The sequence below is a fragment of the Entelurus aequoreus genome, linkage group LG18, assembly GCF_033978785.1.
Source record: "Entelurus aequoreus isolate RoL-2023_Sb linkage group LG18, RoL_Eaeq_v1.1, whole genome shotgun sequence".
Lineage (NCBI taxonomy): Eukaryota > Metazoa > Chordata > Actinopteri > Syngnathiformes > Syngnathidae > Entelurus > Entelurus aequoreus.
Window position 1 is genome coordinate 326,255 of NC_084748.1, and position 16,984 is coordinate 343,238.

The 16,984-nt window shown below is 37.8% G+C and overlaps 1 pseudogene; it reads left to right on the forward strand.

Annotated features, from left to right (window-relative positions):
* LOC133633648 (amyloid beta precursor protein binding family B member 2-like) overlaps window positions 1–16,984 on the forward strand; it is a 144,033-nt pseudogene that overhangs the window by 103,343 nt on the left and 23,706 nt on the right.

Below are 16,984 nucleotides of genomic sequence, written 5' to 3' on the forward strand. Positions count from 1 at the left end.
TACCCACCCCCCCACCGGTCCGTGGGACACATTTTCAAGCGTTGACCGGTCCGCAGCTACAAAAAGGTTGGGGACCACTGCTGTATACAGTATAATAATAATAATAATACATTTTATTTGTAAAAGCACTTTACATTGAGCAAACAACATCAAAGTGCTACAGTGCATTTAAAAAATAATAGCTGCCCCCAACAAGTAAAATAAATAGTAAAAAAAATAAAAACGAGAACAGCCTAATAGCTAGATCTAGCACACATACTTATAAAAAAAAGGCTTTTTTTGAAAAATAAGAGGTTTTAAGCCCTTTTTCAGTCTGTGGTGCCCTCAGGTGGTCAGGGAGTGGCAGAACAGAAAGCCCGGTCTCCCATAGTGTGCATCAGGGGTCACCAACCTTTTTGAAAGCAAGAGCTACTTCTTGGGTAGTGATTAATGCGAAGGGCTACCAGTTTGATACACACTTAAATAAATTGCCAGAAATAGCCAATTTGCTCAATTTACCTTTAACTCTATGTTATTATTAATAATTAATGATATTTACACTTAATTGAACGGTTTAAAAGAGGAGAAAACACGAAAAAAAATGACAATTAAATTTTGAAACATAGTTCATCTTCAATTTCGACTCTTTAAAATTCAAAGTTCAACCGAAAAAAAGAAGAGAAAAACGAGCTAATTCGAATGTTTTTGAAAAAATTAAAAAAATAATTTATGGAACATCATTAGTAATTTTTCCTGATTAAGATTAATTTTGGAATTTTGATGACATGTTTTAAATAGCTTGAAATCCAATCTGCACTTTGTTAGAATGTATAACAAATTGGACCAAGCTATATTTCTAACAAAGACAAATCATTATTTCTTCTACATTTTCCAGAACAAAAATTTTAAAAGAAATTCAAAAGACTTTGAAATAAGATTTAAATTTGATTGTACAGATTTTCTAGATTTGCCAGAATAATTTTTTTGAATTTTAATCATAATAAGTTTGAAGAAATATTTCACAAATATTCTTCGTCGAAAAAACAGAAGCTAAAATGAAGAATTAAATTAAAATGTATTTATTATTCTTTACAATAAAAAAAATAAATTTACTTGAACATTGCGTCCTAGTTCTAGTTTTTATTTGTAGTTATTTTTATTATCTTTTTATTTTATTTTTTAAATACACTGTAGCACTTTGAGGTTGTTTGCTCCATGGAAAGTGCTTTTTACAAATAAAATCTATTATTATTATTAGTAACTCTCAACATGCCTTTTAAAGAAGAAACACAACTTTTAAATAATAAATATCGTATGAAGCAACACAATAGAATGTAGGACTAACAACTGCAGTAGTTGTATGAACTAATGTGACAACAATGTACTTTGGAGAGCCCACTTCTACGGTATGTCCTCGGTCAAGCACACCATCAGCAGCTTCTCCATATGCCCTCGATAAATGTTCGCCGTTTGGATATTGTTTTGACGTTCTTAGCTGGCGTTGTCGACTCGTTCAGCTTCGGCGAAAGGGTCATAACCTAACGCATACCCGGAGGTACCAGTGTATACTGTAAATAGCATGTTTCCACCCAGGTCAATCTGCTATTAATTCAATAAGGGGGAACAAGATGACACTTCAGACTAGGGTTGTACGGTATACCGGTACTAGTATAGTACCGCCATTCTAATTAATGCGCGTGACGTCAATGGTTGAAACGGAAGTATTCGGACGCCATTGAGTCCAATACAAAAAAGCTCTGTTTTTATCTCAAAATTCCACAGTATTCTGGACATCTGTGTTGGGGAATCTTTTGCAATTTGTTTAATGAACAATGGAGACTGCAAAGAAGAAAGCTGTAGGTGGGATCGGTGTATTAGCGGCTGGCTGCAGCAACACAACCAGGAGGACTTTGACTCGGATAGCAGACGCGCTAGCCGCCGACCGCATCGGTGATCGGGTGAAGTCCTTCGTCGCTCCGTCGATCGCTGGAACGCAGGTGAGCACGGGTGTTGATGGGAAGATGAGGGCTGGCTGGCGTAGGTGGAGAGCTAATGTTTTTATCATAGCTCTGTGAGGTCCCGTAGCTAAGTTAGTTTCAATGGCGTCGTTAGCAACAGCATTGTTAAGCTTCGCCAGGCTGGGAATTATTAACCGTGTAGTTACATGTCCATGGTTTAATAGTATTGTTGATCTTCTGTCTATCCTTCCAGTCAGGGGTTTATTTATTTTGTTTCTATCTGCATTTAAGCACGATGCTATCATGTTAGCTCCGTAGCTAAAGTATTTCGCCGATGTATTGTCGTGGGGATAAAAGTCACTGTGAATGTCCATTTCGTGTTCTCGACTCTCATTTTCAAGAGGATATAGTATCCCAGGTGGTTTAAAATACAAATCTGTGATCCACAATAGAAAAAGGAGAGAGTGTGGAATCCAATGAGCCAGCTTGTACCTAAGTTACGGTCAGAGCGAAAAAAATATGCGTCCTGCACTGCACTCTAGTCCTTCACTCTCACGTTCCTCATCCACGAATCTTTCATCCTGGCTCAAATTAATGGGGTAATCGTCGCTTTCTCGGTCCGAATCTCTCTCGCTGCTGGTGTAAACAATGTGGAAATGTGAGGAGCCTTTCAACCTGTGACGTCACGCTACTTCCGGTACAGGCAAGGCTTTTTTTTTATCAGCGAGCACAAGTCGCGAACTTTATCGTCGATGTTCTCTACTAAATCCTTTCAGCAAAAATATGGCAATATGGCGAAATGATCAAGTATGACACATAAAATGGATCTGCTATCCCCGTTTAAATAAAAACATTTCATTTCAGTAGGCCTTTAAAATAAGTATATTCTCACTAATAACAAGTGTACTACTGTATGAGTACGTGTTTTCTATTGTTTCACTGAAAATTAGAGATGTCCGATAATATCGGTCTGCCGATATTATCGGCCGATAAATGCGTTAAAATGTAATATCGGAAATTATCGGTATCGTTTTTTTTATTATCAGTATCGGTTTTTTATTTTATTTTTTTATTTTTTATTAAATCAACATAAAAAACACAAGATACACTTACAATTAGTGGACCAACCCAAAAAACCTCCCTCCCCCATTCACACTCATTCACACAAAAGGGTTGTTTCTTTCTGTTATTAATATTCTGCTTCCTACATTATATATCAATATATATCAATACAGTCTGCAAGGGATACAGTCCGTAAGCACACATGATTGTGCGTGCTGCTGCTCCACTAATAGTACTAACCTTTAACAGTTAATTTTACAAATGTTCATTAATTACTAGTTTCTATGTAACTGTTTTTATATTGTTGTACTTTCTTTTTTATTCAAGAAAATGTTTTTAATTTATTTATCTTATTTTATTTGATTCATTTTTTTAAAAAGTACCTTATCTTCACCATACCTGGTTGTCCAAATTAGGCATAATAATGAGTTAATTCCACGACTGTATATATCAGTTGATATCGGTATCGGTTGATATCGGTATCGGTAATTAAAGAGTTGGACAATATCGGCATATCGGATATCGGCAAAAAGCCATTATCGGACATCCCTACTGAAAATAAAACAGCAAAGTTCATTTGGCTGTCATTTGTTTTAATATGAGACACAATTGTGTCAAAGTCAGAAAAGTCGGTAAAATGTTCAAAAATCACACCCGGGTTCGAGTGTCACAAGTCTTAAGACTTGTGACACTCCATGTGGGACTCCAACCTGGGTAGGTACTTTGAACATTTTTGGGACTTTGGCCAACTTTTCCAACTTTTATCCCCCCTCCCCGTGGGACTCGGCTGGGTGTGTTATGGACATTTTGGGCATGCCGGGACTTGCGCGGCCGGCGACGGGACTTGTGGGATTTGAACCTGGGTAGGTATTTTGAACATTTTTGGGGACTTTTGATGACTTTTGTCACTTTTCTCCCCCACTTCCCTTGGGACTTTGCTGGGTGCGTTTTGGACATTTTTTGGACTTGTGCGGCCGGCGGTGGGACTGGAAACTGGGGAGGTATTTTGGACAAAATTGGGACTTTTGACCATTTTTGCCGCCTTTTCCCCTCTTCTTCCCCGCCTTCCTGTGCACCATTGCTGGGTGTGTTTTGGACATTTGGACAAAAATAGTTTCAAGCATGTTTTACTCAACATACACTACCGTTCAAAAGTTTGGGGTCACCCAAACAATTTTGTGGAATAGCCTTCATTTCTAAGAACAAGAATAGACTGTGGAGTTTAAGATGAAAGTTCTCTTTTTCTGGCCATTTTGAGCGTTTAATTGACCCCACAAATGTGATGCTCCAGAAAGTCAATCTGCTCAAAGGAAGGTCAGTTTTGTAGCTTCTGTAACGAGCTAAAGTGTTTTCAGATGTGTGAACATGATTGCACAAGGGTTTTCTAATCATCAATTAGCCTTCTGAGCCAATGAGCAAACACATTGTACCATTAGAACACTGGAGTGATAGTTGCTGGAAATGGGCCTCTATACACCTATGTAGATATTGCACCAAAAAGCAGACATTTGCAGCTAGAATAGTCATTTACCACATTAGCAATGTATAGAGTGTATTTCTTTCAAGTTAAGACTAGTTTAAAGTTATCTTCATTGAAAAGTACAGTGCTTTTCCTTCAAAAATAAGGACATTTCAATGTGACCCCAAACTTTTGAACGGTAGTATACGTCATCAAATCTCAGCAACAAGCTGTAATATCTTACTGAGATCATTTAGGAGCAAAACACTTAAAACAAGTAAAACACTCTAACATAAAATCTGCTTAGTGAGAAGAATGATCTTATCAGACAGAAAATAAGCAAATATCACCCTTATTTGACATATTTCATCTTACTTAGATTTCAGTTTTTGCATTGCAAGTGATGCTAAAAAAAAAGGCATTGAAGCTTAGGGATGGCTATGCTAAACGAAGCTAAAACTGAACTGGCTGCAAAGTCAACCAGTGTTGTTTTTGACAACCATCTTACATTTAGTCTTAGTCTTTTGGACTAAAATGCTTATTAGTTTTAGTCACATTTTAGTCACTTTTATATGTGATAGTTTTAGTCCAGTTTTAGTCGACGAAAACTCAAAAGGGTTTTAGTCTAGTTTTAGTCGATGAAAAGTCAAAAAGGTTTTAGTCTAGTTTTAGTCCAAAAAAAAGAATAAAAAGTCTAATATAAGTATATAAGTATAGTCTTTTAACAAATTAATTTAGGTCAATAAGTATTGGAGATTGCTGTTGGGCAGTGTCACACATAAGTTGTGAAAATAGCAGCAGATCTATAAGTTCAACCCATTGTAAGCTTGCAGATCTGCTATTTTCACAAATAATAACAATAAAGGAATGGTTTTAGACATATAAGGTTTCCACCCAACAGCACATTTCTGATCCAAAGATTGTGTATTACACACAGATAAAGTGGTAACAGTGGAATCAAAGTTCATTACTCCAAAAAAGCCAAAAAACAAAAACATTCTACTTCAGCAATTGTGGCTTTATTTCTCAGAATTTGTTAAAGTACAATGAACATAAACATGCCCAAAATATGAGTGATGGATGAGGAACACATGCTCAACTTGGCCCTGTCTGCCAGTGCAATTACAACAGATATCATACATCTCTTTCATTTGTGCAAACCATGTCATAAAATAATCCATTAATTCCTGATTCCTTAATGGGGCTGCACAATGTCACTTGTGGCTTTTAGGCTAAAGCTAGCAGACTCTACGTAGAACAGTAACTCCACCTGTTTAACATATCAAGTTACGTGCTGACAGAACGTACTCACAAAGAGATAACCACACCGTCACTGAATGTAAACATGGCTATACATGCTGCTAAAGTAACACACACATAATGAATTGACCACTTCCTGGTACCGGCTTATAAGCCCAGCCAATTGGACCGCGGCGGTCATGTGACCAGAAAGCACGCACAGCGCTCAAAGAGTAAATAGCAGGCAAGAGCATACCAGTCAAATTCAAAAAGGTATGAATTTGACACCTGCGTTACACACAATAAACAGAAATGTCATGCATTTTAAACGTCTGACAGATTACCCAGAAACATTTTCGTCCGTTCTCGTCTCGTCAACGAAAACTCACACACGTCTCGTCATGTGTTCGTCATCAGAGAGACGTGTTTATCTCGTCACAGTCTCGTCATCGTCATGAAAAAAAGTGGCGTCAACGAAATGATTTAGTCATCGTCATCGTTGACGAAAACAACACTGAAGTAAACCAAAACAGAATGCTGGATGACGGCAAAGACTTACTGTGGAGCAGCAGACGGCGTCCACAAAGTGCATCCGACATGACAATCAACAACAAAATAGGAGCGCAAGACAAGAAGTAAAACACTACACACAGGAAAAGGTAAAACATTTTTATGTTGTCTGCTTATGGTGTGCCTCGGCTCAGAAAAGGTTGACAAACACTGTTGCAGTTTGATTGTGGGGAAAATAAACAACCCGTGTGAGTTCTGATGCGTTGGCATGGCAACAGACTGCGGAACACACCTGCGTCAAACACGTCGTACTCACACGCGAGTACCTCTTGGAGTACTTTTCTCTTCCTGGACGAGCGGCCGCATTTCACGGAGCCGCATCGGAGGAGGCGGGGTGGAGATGGTCGGACGAGGAGGATGAAGGAGGAGAGAGAGAGGGAGAGAGAGAGAGAGAGGGGGTGATAAAGGGGGAGGTGTGCTTACTACTCACTGGGTTTGCAGCAGGCAGGTTGAGGAGAGTCAAGGATCCAAAACCACTGTGAGTACCTCCTTTTTTATAACCACACTACGTCATGTCTCCTTTTTGCAGTATGCGTTTTAAAAGTGACTCATTTAATAATAATAATGATAATAATAGATTTTAATTGCAAAAATAACTTTGTATTCAGTAAACAATCTCAAAGTGCTACAGTGTATTAAAAAATAAATACATAAATAAATAAAAAGATAATAAAGAAATAAATAAAAATAAAAACTAGAACGGCCATACAGCTATAACTGGTATGCATATATATAAAAAAAGTATTGCTTTTTTTTTTTAAAAGAAGGGCTTTTAAGCCTTTTTTTAAAAGCATCCACAGTCTGTGGTGCCCTCAGGTGGTCAGGGAGAGCGTTCCACAGACTGGGAGCTGCGGAGCATTTTCCGTAGCTTTGTCCTCAGAGGTTGGAGGAGGTTAGCCTGTCCGTAGCCGAGGTGCCGTGTGGAGGATTTGGGGGTGAGTAGGGTGTAAAATTTAGGGTGTAAAATACTCAATCTAAATATTTCTACAAGAGTCTCATTAGGGCTTCAAGAAGTGATGTTTTATTCACTTCTCGTACATTTCAAGCTGCTGCGGACTTTTAGAGCACCTCCAAACTTTCCCCGCCGACAAGTGTCGGACACCCGGGGCCACTTTGATACACGTAATATAACGTGATGACTTTTGATCATTTTATATACGTTTCTCATTTTTAAAAGCTATTTTTTTAAAGTGTCTTAGTGGATGAGCCCCCTGATGTGATGTGTCAAGAAGTGTCAGGTTCAAACACTGATGACATTTATTAAACAAGACAAGAAGCAAGGAATCATGCAGAGACAGAGTTCAATTTGGCTCAATGAGGAGAGACGTTTGGGGCTGCACACTCCCACCACTGCTCTAAGGCACAGCCCACATGCTCCTCTATTTTTTTGGGAGGTCCCTGGTTACATCACTGAGGCTGCTTCTGAAGGAAAGTGGGTAATTCCAGCAGCCCCAGTTGAACACAATATATGATTATTCAGAAATGCAAATTTGCTGACACTCGCGATATCGCCCTGTCTCTGCTTTGTCTGCGTCACGGTACTCGATGTTCTGGATACAAACACTGATAAGAGACGACTGCAATCCAAGATTGCAAGTTGTCCCTCTGCACAGATAGAAAAGTACAACTTCAGCACAATTGATAATAACTATAGCAACGGCCTTTAAGCATAAAAGTTGTGTGATAACTTACACATGATTATTGTAACACACAGGTACAGTAGTGAAGGTGTAGTGCAGGGGTCACCAACGCGGTGCCCGCGGGCACCAGGTAGCCCGTAAGGACCAGATGAGTAGCCCGCTGGCCTGTTCTAAAAATAGCTCAAATAGCAGCACTTACCAGTGAGCTGCCTCTATTTTTTAAATGTTATTTATTTACTAGCAAGCTGGTCTCGCTTTGCCCGACATTTTTAATTCTAAGAGAGACAAAACTCAAATAGAAATTGAAAATCAAAGAAAATATTTTAAAGACTTGGTCTTCACTTGTTTAAATAAATTCATTAATTTTTTTACTTTGCTTTTTATAACTTTCAGAAAGACAATTTTAGAGAAAAAAATACAACCTTAAAAATGATTTTAGGATTTTTAAACACATATACCTTTTTACCTTTTAAATTCCCTCCTCTTCTTTCCTGACAATTTAAATCAATGTTCAAATAAATGTATTTTTTTAATTGTAAAGAATAATAAATACATTTTAATTTAATTCTTCATTTTAGCTTCTGTTTTTTCGACGAAGAATATTTGTGAAATATTTCTTCAAACTTATTATGATTAAAATTCAAAAAAATTATTCTGGCAAATCTAGAAAATCTGTAGAATCAAATTTAAATCTTATTTCGAAATCTTTAGAATTTCTTTTAAAATTTTTGTTCTGGAAAATCTAGAAGAAATAATGATTTGTCTTTGTTAGAAATATAGCTTGGTCCAATTTGTTATATATTCTAACAAAGTGTAGATTGGATTTTAACCTATTTAAAACATGTCATCAAAATTCCCAAATTAATCTTAATCAGGAAAAATTACTAATGATGTTCCATAAATTATTTTTTTAATTTTTTCAAAAAGATTCGAATTAGCTAGTTTTTCTCTTCTTTTTTTCGGTTGAATTTTGAATTTTAAAGAGTCGAAATTGAAGATAAACTATGTTTCAAAATTTAATTGTCATTTTTTTCGTGTTTTCTCCTCTTTTAAACCGTTCAATTAAGTGTAAATATCATTAATTATTAATAATAACATAGAGTTAAAGGTAAATTGAGCAAATTGGCTATTTCTGGCAATTTATTTAAGTGTGTATCAAACTGGTAGCCCTTCACATTAATCAGTACCCAAGAAGTAGCTCTTGGTTCCAAAAAGGTTGGTGACCCCTGGTGTAGTGGGTGGGAGGTGTAGACTAAAAAGGTGGTGGACCACTCTGTGTCAGTCTGAGTTCTCTGTGAAGTTCTCGCATCCGTGGAACTCTTTGCCGCTGGAGTTAAAGTCACAGTTAAACTTTTCTCCACCAAAACTGAAAAAGTGGCTTAAGGAAAATGAGAAGTGTCAGCACTCGGATAGGTCTTTATTGTCGTTGCACAAGTACAAAGAAACTTTGTTTTCAGCACTAACCCGTTCAAGATGAGACAAACAAACAGTGTACAGGGTTACAGAACAGGAACAGGTCGCCACAAGGCGCCCCGGGCGTAAAATAATGGAAAAAGGTAAAACGCTGGGGAAGGATGAGTAAAAAAATACAATCTAGACTGGGCTCCTAAGGGGGCCCAGTCTGGAGTGGGGAAAAAAACCTCCATAGCAAAGCACATGTAGATATTACAACGTACATCTCCAGATATCTAGCAACAGAGGGGAGGGAGTGGGGGGGCCATGGTGGCAGGCTGCAGCTCTCAGGCGCTGCTCATCTGTCCATCACCCCTATGGGATTTGCGTCAAGGGCGTTGGATGGGTGGGGGGGGGGGCGTATATTTTTTTGTGGATGCATGTGTGTGTGTAAGCCTGCCGCGTGTCTCTGTTCCGCGGCCTTGACGTCGTGCAGCCGATAAGTCCAAAGTCAACAACAACTGGTGTGTGTCCATGAGAGACAAGAAGGGACTTTGTTGTGTCCTTCGGGAGAGTCCGGGAAACAATCCAAGTTACAATGTTTGGTATACGAGTGAAAATAAAATGTGCTTTTCACCATACTTGCCAACCTTGAGACATCCGATATCGGGAGGTGGTCGGGGGGCATGTTTGGGAGGGGGGCGTGGCTAAGGGCGTGGTTAAGAGGAGAGTATATTTACAGCTAGAATACACCAAATCAAGTATTTCATATATATATTTATATATATGTATGAAATACTTGACTTTCAGTGAATTCTAGCTATATATAAATATATATATATATATATATTTATTTTTTAAAAATTTTATTATACATATAAATAAAATATTTGAATTTCAGTGTTCTGCAGGCTATCCAGTAGATGGCAGCATTGTCCTGTTTAAGAGTGTCACAACATTGCTGTTTACGGCAGACGAACTGCTTTACGGTAGACTAAACGTGACGTGTGTTGTTGTGTGTTGTTACCGCACTGGGAGGACGTTAATGAAACTGCCTAACAATAAACCCACATAAGAAACCAAGAACTCTCGCTCCTTGTTGTGCACTCTACTCTCTAAAAGCCGTAGATGTTATGACGTCATTGGGCAGGGAAGCTGTTTAAATTGTGGGAAAGCGGACGTGAGAACAGGCTGTCCCCACTCAGGTCCGCATTGAGCTGGAGGGGGCGTGGCCTCCAGCTCCGGCTGAATACCGGGAGTTTGTCGGGAGAAAATCTCTGCCGGGAGGTTGTCGGGAGAGGCGTTGAATACCGGGATTCTCCCGCTAAAAACGGGAGGGTTGGCAAGTATGCTTTTCACTCTAAATTGTCTATGACTGGTCCTCAAAACTGGGTGTAGTGTGCACAAAAGGGGCCCATTATTAGGGACCGAGGCCCTTTGGGACAGAGGACCCTATTGTATTTCTAGCGTTTTATTATTATACTCTTGAGCTGTAATTTGACCCCCTAAACATGCTTCAAAACTCACCAAATTGGACACACACATCAAGACTGGCGAAAAGTGCGATCTAATAAAAAAAAAAAAACCCCAAAATTGCGCTCTAGCGCCCCCTAGGAAGAAAACACAGACAAAACTGCCTGTAACTCCCAGTAGGAATGCCGTAGAGACATGAAACAAAAACCTTTATGTAGGTCTCACTTAGACCTATATTTCATACACTGACAACCACGAGCAAAAATCAACAGGAAGTTTGCAATTCCCCCTTCAAAACAAAAGTAAAAACAGTCCCCTTTTTTTCAAACATTATCACCTCTGAGCGTGTTTGTCGTGTCGGCTTCAAATTAGCACAGGCGAGAGATTGAACCCTTCTGATTAAAAGTTGATGAAAGAGTTTTAATTACTGCTCCGGTTTGGATTTTATGAGCCCTCTAAGTCGGTCCCGTCCATCGCTGATTGCAGCTTTAATTTTTTTATGTATTTTAATTTTGTACTTGTCTTAATTTTTTTGTATGTGTTTTGCACTTTTCTCAACTTTTCTCTAAAAGCCTAACCAGGGACGAGGGTCGCAAATGAGCCTGTGGCTAGAAGTCTTATGTACCGCATTTTCCGCACTATAAGGCGCACCGGAGTATAAGGCGCACCTTCAATGAATGGCCTATTTTAAAACTTTCTTCATATATAAGGCGCACCGCATTATAAGGCGCATAGAATAGACGCTACAGTAGAGGCTGGGGTTGCGAGACCTGTTGTGGCTCAATATTGGTCCATATATAAGGCGCACCGGCGTATAAGGCGCACTGTCAGCTTTTGAGAAAATTGGGGGTTTTTAGGTGCACCTTATAGTGCGGAAAATACGGTACTTTAACATTAGCAATGTTTCATTGTACTGTCCCTGTCAAATAAATACATACATAAAGTAAATAAATTAAGCCTGCAACGACCAATCGATTCATTTGACTAGAAAAAAAGCTTCTATTGATATTCTGTTGCTTTCATTAATTGTCTAAGGAGATGAAAGTGCAATTTAAAATGTTGACGCTGTGAATTTATTACAAAAATAACGTTTAAAAAAACCCATAATTTATTCCAACTGTATTCCTTGACGTATGCATTGGTGTTTCTTAATGCAACTTCAAACCATTTTAACACCTATTTTCTACCGCGCATCATTATTATATACGGTTTAAAAGCATACAATTGTGTGGATGCACAAAATTGTAAGGATCTGACAATAATCAAAGTCAAAATCAGCTTTATTGTCAATTCTTCACATTTACAAGACGTACGAGGAATCGAAATGACGTTTTCAAGAGCAGACCAACACTACAGGGAGACAGAACAGGACCGCGCCCCTTAAAAAGGTGGGAAACAGGTAAACGTTGGTGAGTGGGGGGAGTGAGTAAAAAAAAAAATTCAGTCTAAGGCTGGACTCCCAGGGAGGTGGTCCAGATTGAGGCCAAGGGAAAAAAACAACAATATAAACAAGTAACAAAGAATCCACAAGACTTGCAACGGGAGAGAGTGGGGACTACGGAGGTTGGGCCGCTGCTATCTAATAGTGTTGAACAGTTCAAAAGTTTCTATTCGCTGTGGCCAAAATAAACACACACGCCGTCATAAGATATGATAGCAATGCAAGCAAACATTTTAAACGCAATACATTTTCGATACTATTCAAAATAAAGGGTACCACAATTTTTAGCTTAGTTTTTATACAAAAAATGTTACAATACATTCATTTTATTGCACTCAAAAATCTAATTTAGAAGATAAAAAAAAAAAATCAAAGGCATTAAACACATTTTGCCTTTTCTTGTTCCACTCCAAAGAACAAAGTCATATATTACAGGACATCTGCCGTGCTCTAGGATTAGGTTCATATAGAATAAAATGGTTTATTGACATTTTATTGAATGCTTCATGATTATTGTTGCCACTCCTGGTCTGTGCTTTAAGACAAATACAATCATTAGTAAATACTCAAATCAGTATTCTCGCTAAAAGTGCACAAATAGGACATGAAACACACACATGGGATCTGTCGTTGTGGCTTGTGCAGCCCTTTGAGACACTCGTGATTTAGGGCTATATAAGTAAACATTGATTGACATTGTTAAAGTTAAATTGCAGCAGTTTGTTACAAGATGTAGTCATTTCACTTGCATTAGTTTGCGCTACGTGGGCGGTTTGGACTCTTCTAATAACTGGCATCAAGCCAACCATTTGTGTGCGTATCTACATGTTATGTATCTGTAGGGATGATGTTTGATAAGGAATTATCGAGTTCGAGCCTATTATCGAATCCTCTTATCGAACCGATTCCTTATCGATTCTCTTATGGAGTCCAGATAGGTTGTTGTATATGGAGAAAAACACACAATATTTGGTTTAACAAAAGCTCACTTTTATTATATAATAAAAAAATAAAATCTAATAAAAAAATAAATATTGACTGTTACTCACCTAAAAAAATAAAATAAATAAATATTGACTGTTGTTACCCAAAGTATATTAAGTGGGATTTTTTCAGAGAAACAAATATATACAGTAACACAAAAACAAGCTGTCTCTGTGATCACTATAGGTGTATAAATAATAATATAGTGTTAAATAAAATCAGTCCCTTGGGCACAAAACTGGAAATAATACAGCTCTCCAAAAAGTGCACTTCTGCTGCTATTTGACATAACTGTTTGTTATGATGCTTTGACATTTTTGCACTTTATTTCTTTATTGAAAGAACATTCTATGAAGAGAAAAGTTGTTTGCAAATGTGGTTACAATGCTAAAAAAATGAAAAGTTAAAGCTAAAAAAAGAAATACACTTTATTGAGTTAACATTATTTCTTTATAGGGGGGAAGATGTTATGAGCTAGGGAATATAACAACTACACTACCCAGCATGCAACGGGAGTGACGAGCATGCGCGGTAGCCCCGAAAAGTGTTGCATGTTGCCACGCTGTGAAAGTAAACGTCAAGAAGTCAGCCAACACGCCTCGTCTGCATTATTTATAATTAGACAGACAACACATCTACAGTGTGATTTTGTAACGTTTACAAGGAAAGAAAAACAAAAGTTAAAAAAGGGAGATGTGTTGTATATATATGTATGTGCTGCAGTGTTGTATATATATGTATGTGCTGCTGTGTTGTATATATATGTATGTGCTGCAGTGTTGTATATATATGTATGTGCTGCAGTGTTGTATATATATGTATGTGCTGCGGTTGCTTTAAGAAGGTTGCGACAGCTGCCGTAAAGGAGGTGCGTTGCTAGCCTGGTTGCTATGTTTCCGGTTGGTGGTAAAAGTGTCCGTCATGTGTTTTACCCTGCTCAAATCTCTCAGTAAAGTTATTCGATGGATTATAGCTTTTGTTTTGAACTTTATCACACCTTGGAGCGCTTTTTCCCGTCCATTGTTTTTCCTGCTTTCGCTATCTGCGCCTAATGACTGAGCTACGTGACGTCATTTCTTGTGATGTCCCACGGAGCATTTCTGGTCGGGACGGGATTCGAATAAAGAATCAACTCTTTTTCTTTACTATAGTGGTCTCGATAACGGGTACCGGTTCTCAAAAAGGGATTCGAGTCCGAGGACTCGGTTCTTTTCTTATCAAACAACCGGGAAAACCGGTTTCGAGTATCATCCCTATGTATCTGTATGTGCACAGCAGGGGAGCCAGGTAACTACATGACCTTTCAACTCATTGTGCAGGTGGCTTTATGCATCCCACAGTGATGTGTGCAGTGCAGACGCAAAACGTCCACAGAAAAAAATACAAGAGGGAAATATTAAAAGAAGACTTTGAAAGAGCACAGAGCTGATGCAACCAGCGGCACCGTGTCTACGTACAGCTACAAAAGTGCATGGTCACCATCAATTCCACCTCCTTGACTAGTCTTTTTTCCTGGTTGGAACTTTTTAACAGTTTTGGAGAGGAATTGTTTGTGCGTTGCTAGCTCCTTCAGCAGGAAGGGTGTTTCCTTGGGTGTAGCAGTCTGTTGTTAATGACATTGTTTGCTTTCTTTTGCAACCTGGATTCTTTTTTTAGGAATATAGTAATAACACTTGTTATTACATATGTTGACCAGAGGGGGAGCACTTCAAATTTTGACACACACTTGTTATTTCATATGTTGACATACTTGTATTATTGTTTTTTATTATTATTAATTGTGGCCAAAGGGGGCACATTTCAATTTCTTACACACACTTGTTATTAAATATGTTGGCCAGGAGGAGGAACACTTCAAATTTTGACACACACTTGTTATTACATATGTTGAAATACTTTTATTTTTTGTATTCTATTTTTTTATTAATTGTGGCCAAAGGGGGCGCATTTCAATTTCTTACACACACTTGTTATTACATATGTTGACCAGAGGGGGAGCACTTCAAATTTTGACACACACTTGTTATTTCATATGTTGACATACTTGTATTATTGTTTTTTATTATTATTAATTGTGGCCAAAGGGGGCGCATTTCAATTTCTTACACACACTTGTTATTACATATGTTGGCCAGAGAAGGAACACTTAAAATTTTGACACACACTTGTTATTTCATATGTTGAAATACTTTTATTTTTTGTATTCTATTTTTTTTATTAATTGTGGCCAAAGGGGGCGCATTGCAATTTCTTACACACACTTGTTATTACATATGTTGGCCAGAGGAGGGCCACTTCAAATTTTGACACACACTTGTTATTTCATATGTTGAAATACTTTTATTTTTTGTATTCTATTTTTTTATTAATTGTGGCCAAAGGGGGCGCATTTCAATTTCTTACACACACTTGTTATTACATATGTTGGCCAGAGGAGGAACACTTCAAATTTTGACACACACTTGTTATTTCATATGTTGACATACTTGTATTATTGTTTTTTATTATTATTAATTGTGGCCAAAGGGGGCGCATTTCAATTTCTTACACACACTTGTTATTACATATGTTGGCCAGAGGAGGAACACTTCAAATTTTGACACACACTTGTTATTTCATATGTTGACATACTTGTATTATTGTTTTTATTATTATTAATTGTGGCCAAAGGGGGCGCATTTCAATTTCTTACACACACTTGTTATTACATATGTTGGCCAGAGGAGGAACACTTCAAATTTTGACACACACTTGTTATTTCATATGTTGACATACTTGTATTATTGTTTTTTATTATTATTAATTGTGGCCAAAGGGGGCGCATTTCAATTTCTTACACACACTTGTTATTACATATGTTGACCAGAGGGGGAGCACTTCACATTTTGACACACACTTGTTATTTCATATGTTGACATACTTGTATTATTGTTTTTTATTATTATTAATTGTGGCCAAAGGGGGCACATTTCAATTTCTTACACACACTTGTTATTACATATGTTGGCCAGAGGAGGAACACTTGTTATTTCATATGTTGAAATGCTTTTATTTTTTGTATTCTATTTTTTTATGAATTGTGGCCAAAGGGGGCACATTTCAATTTCTTACACACACTTGTTATTACATATGTTGGCCAGAGGAGGAACACTTCAAATTTTGACACACACTTGTTATTTCATATGTTGACATACTTGTATTATGTTTTTTTATTATTATTAATTGTGGCCAAAGGGGGCACATTTCAATTTCTTACACACACTTGTTATTACATATGTTGGCCAGAGGAGGAACACTTCAGATTTTGACACACACTTGTTATTTCATATGTTGACATACTTTTATTATTATTTTTTTAAATTATTAATTGTGGCCAAAAGGGGCCGGAATATTTTATAAGGCACCATGTAAAAAAAGAAAAAGTGCTTGTTTGTAGTTTCCTTCAAAAATCTGTGAATTTCTAGCACGGATAATTTGGGTGGAATAGTGGGCCGTCAGACTTTGGCGATTTCTGAATCGAATCGCAAATTGGATAACATCTCGGGGAAGCTTTAAGCTCTGCGAGGCGAAATTCTGATCAATTTTGGAGCAAAGAAAGGAGAGCAGACAAGTGCAATGTGCTTGCTCGCCCCGACCAAAACGATCCTTATCTACAATTCGGCTCCCTCTGCTAACATTCCAGTGAGACCAATGCAGTGAAAGATGCTCTAAAACCCCTTTTTCCTTTTTCCAAGCACACCTGGGATATTTATATAATAATAAATATATCTGCTCCTTGACGCCGAGC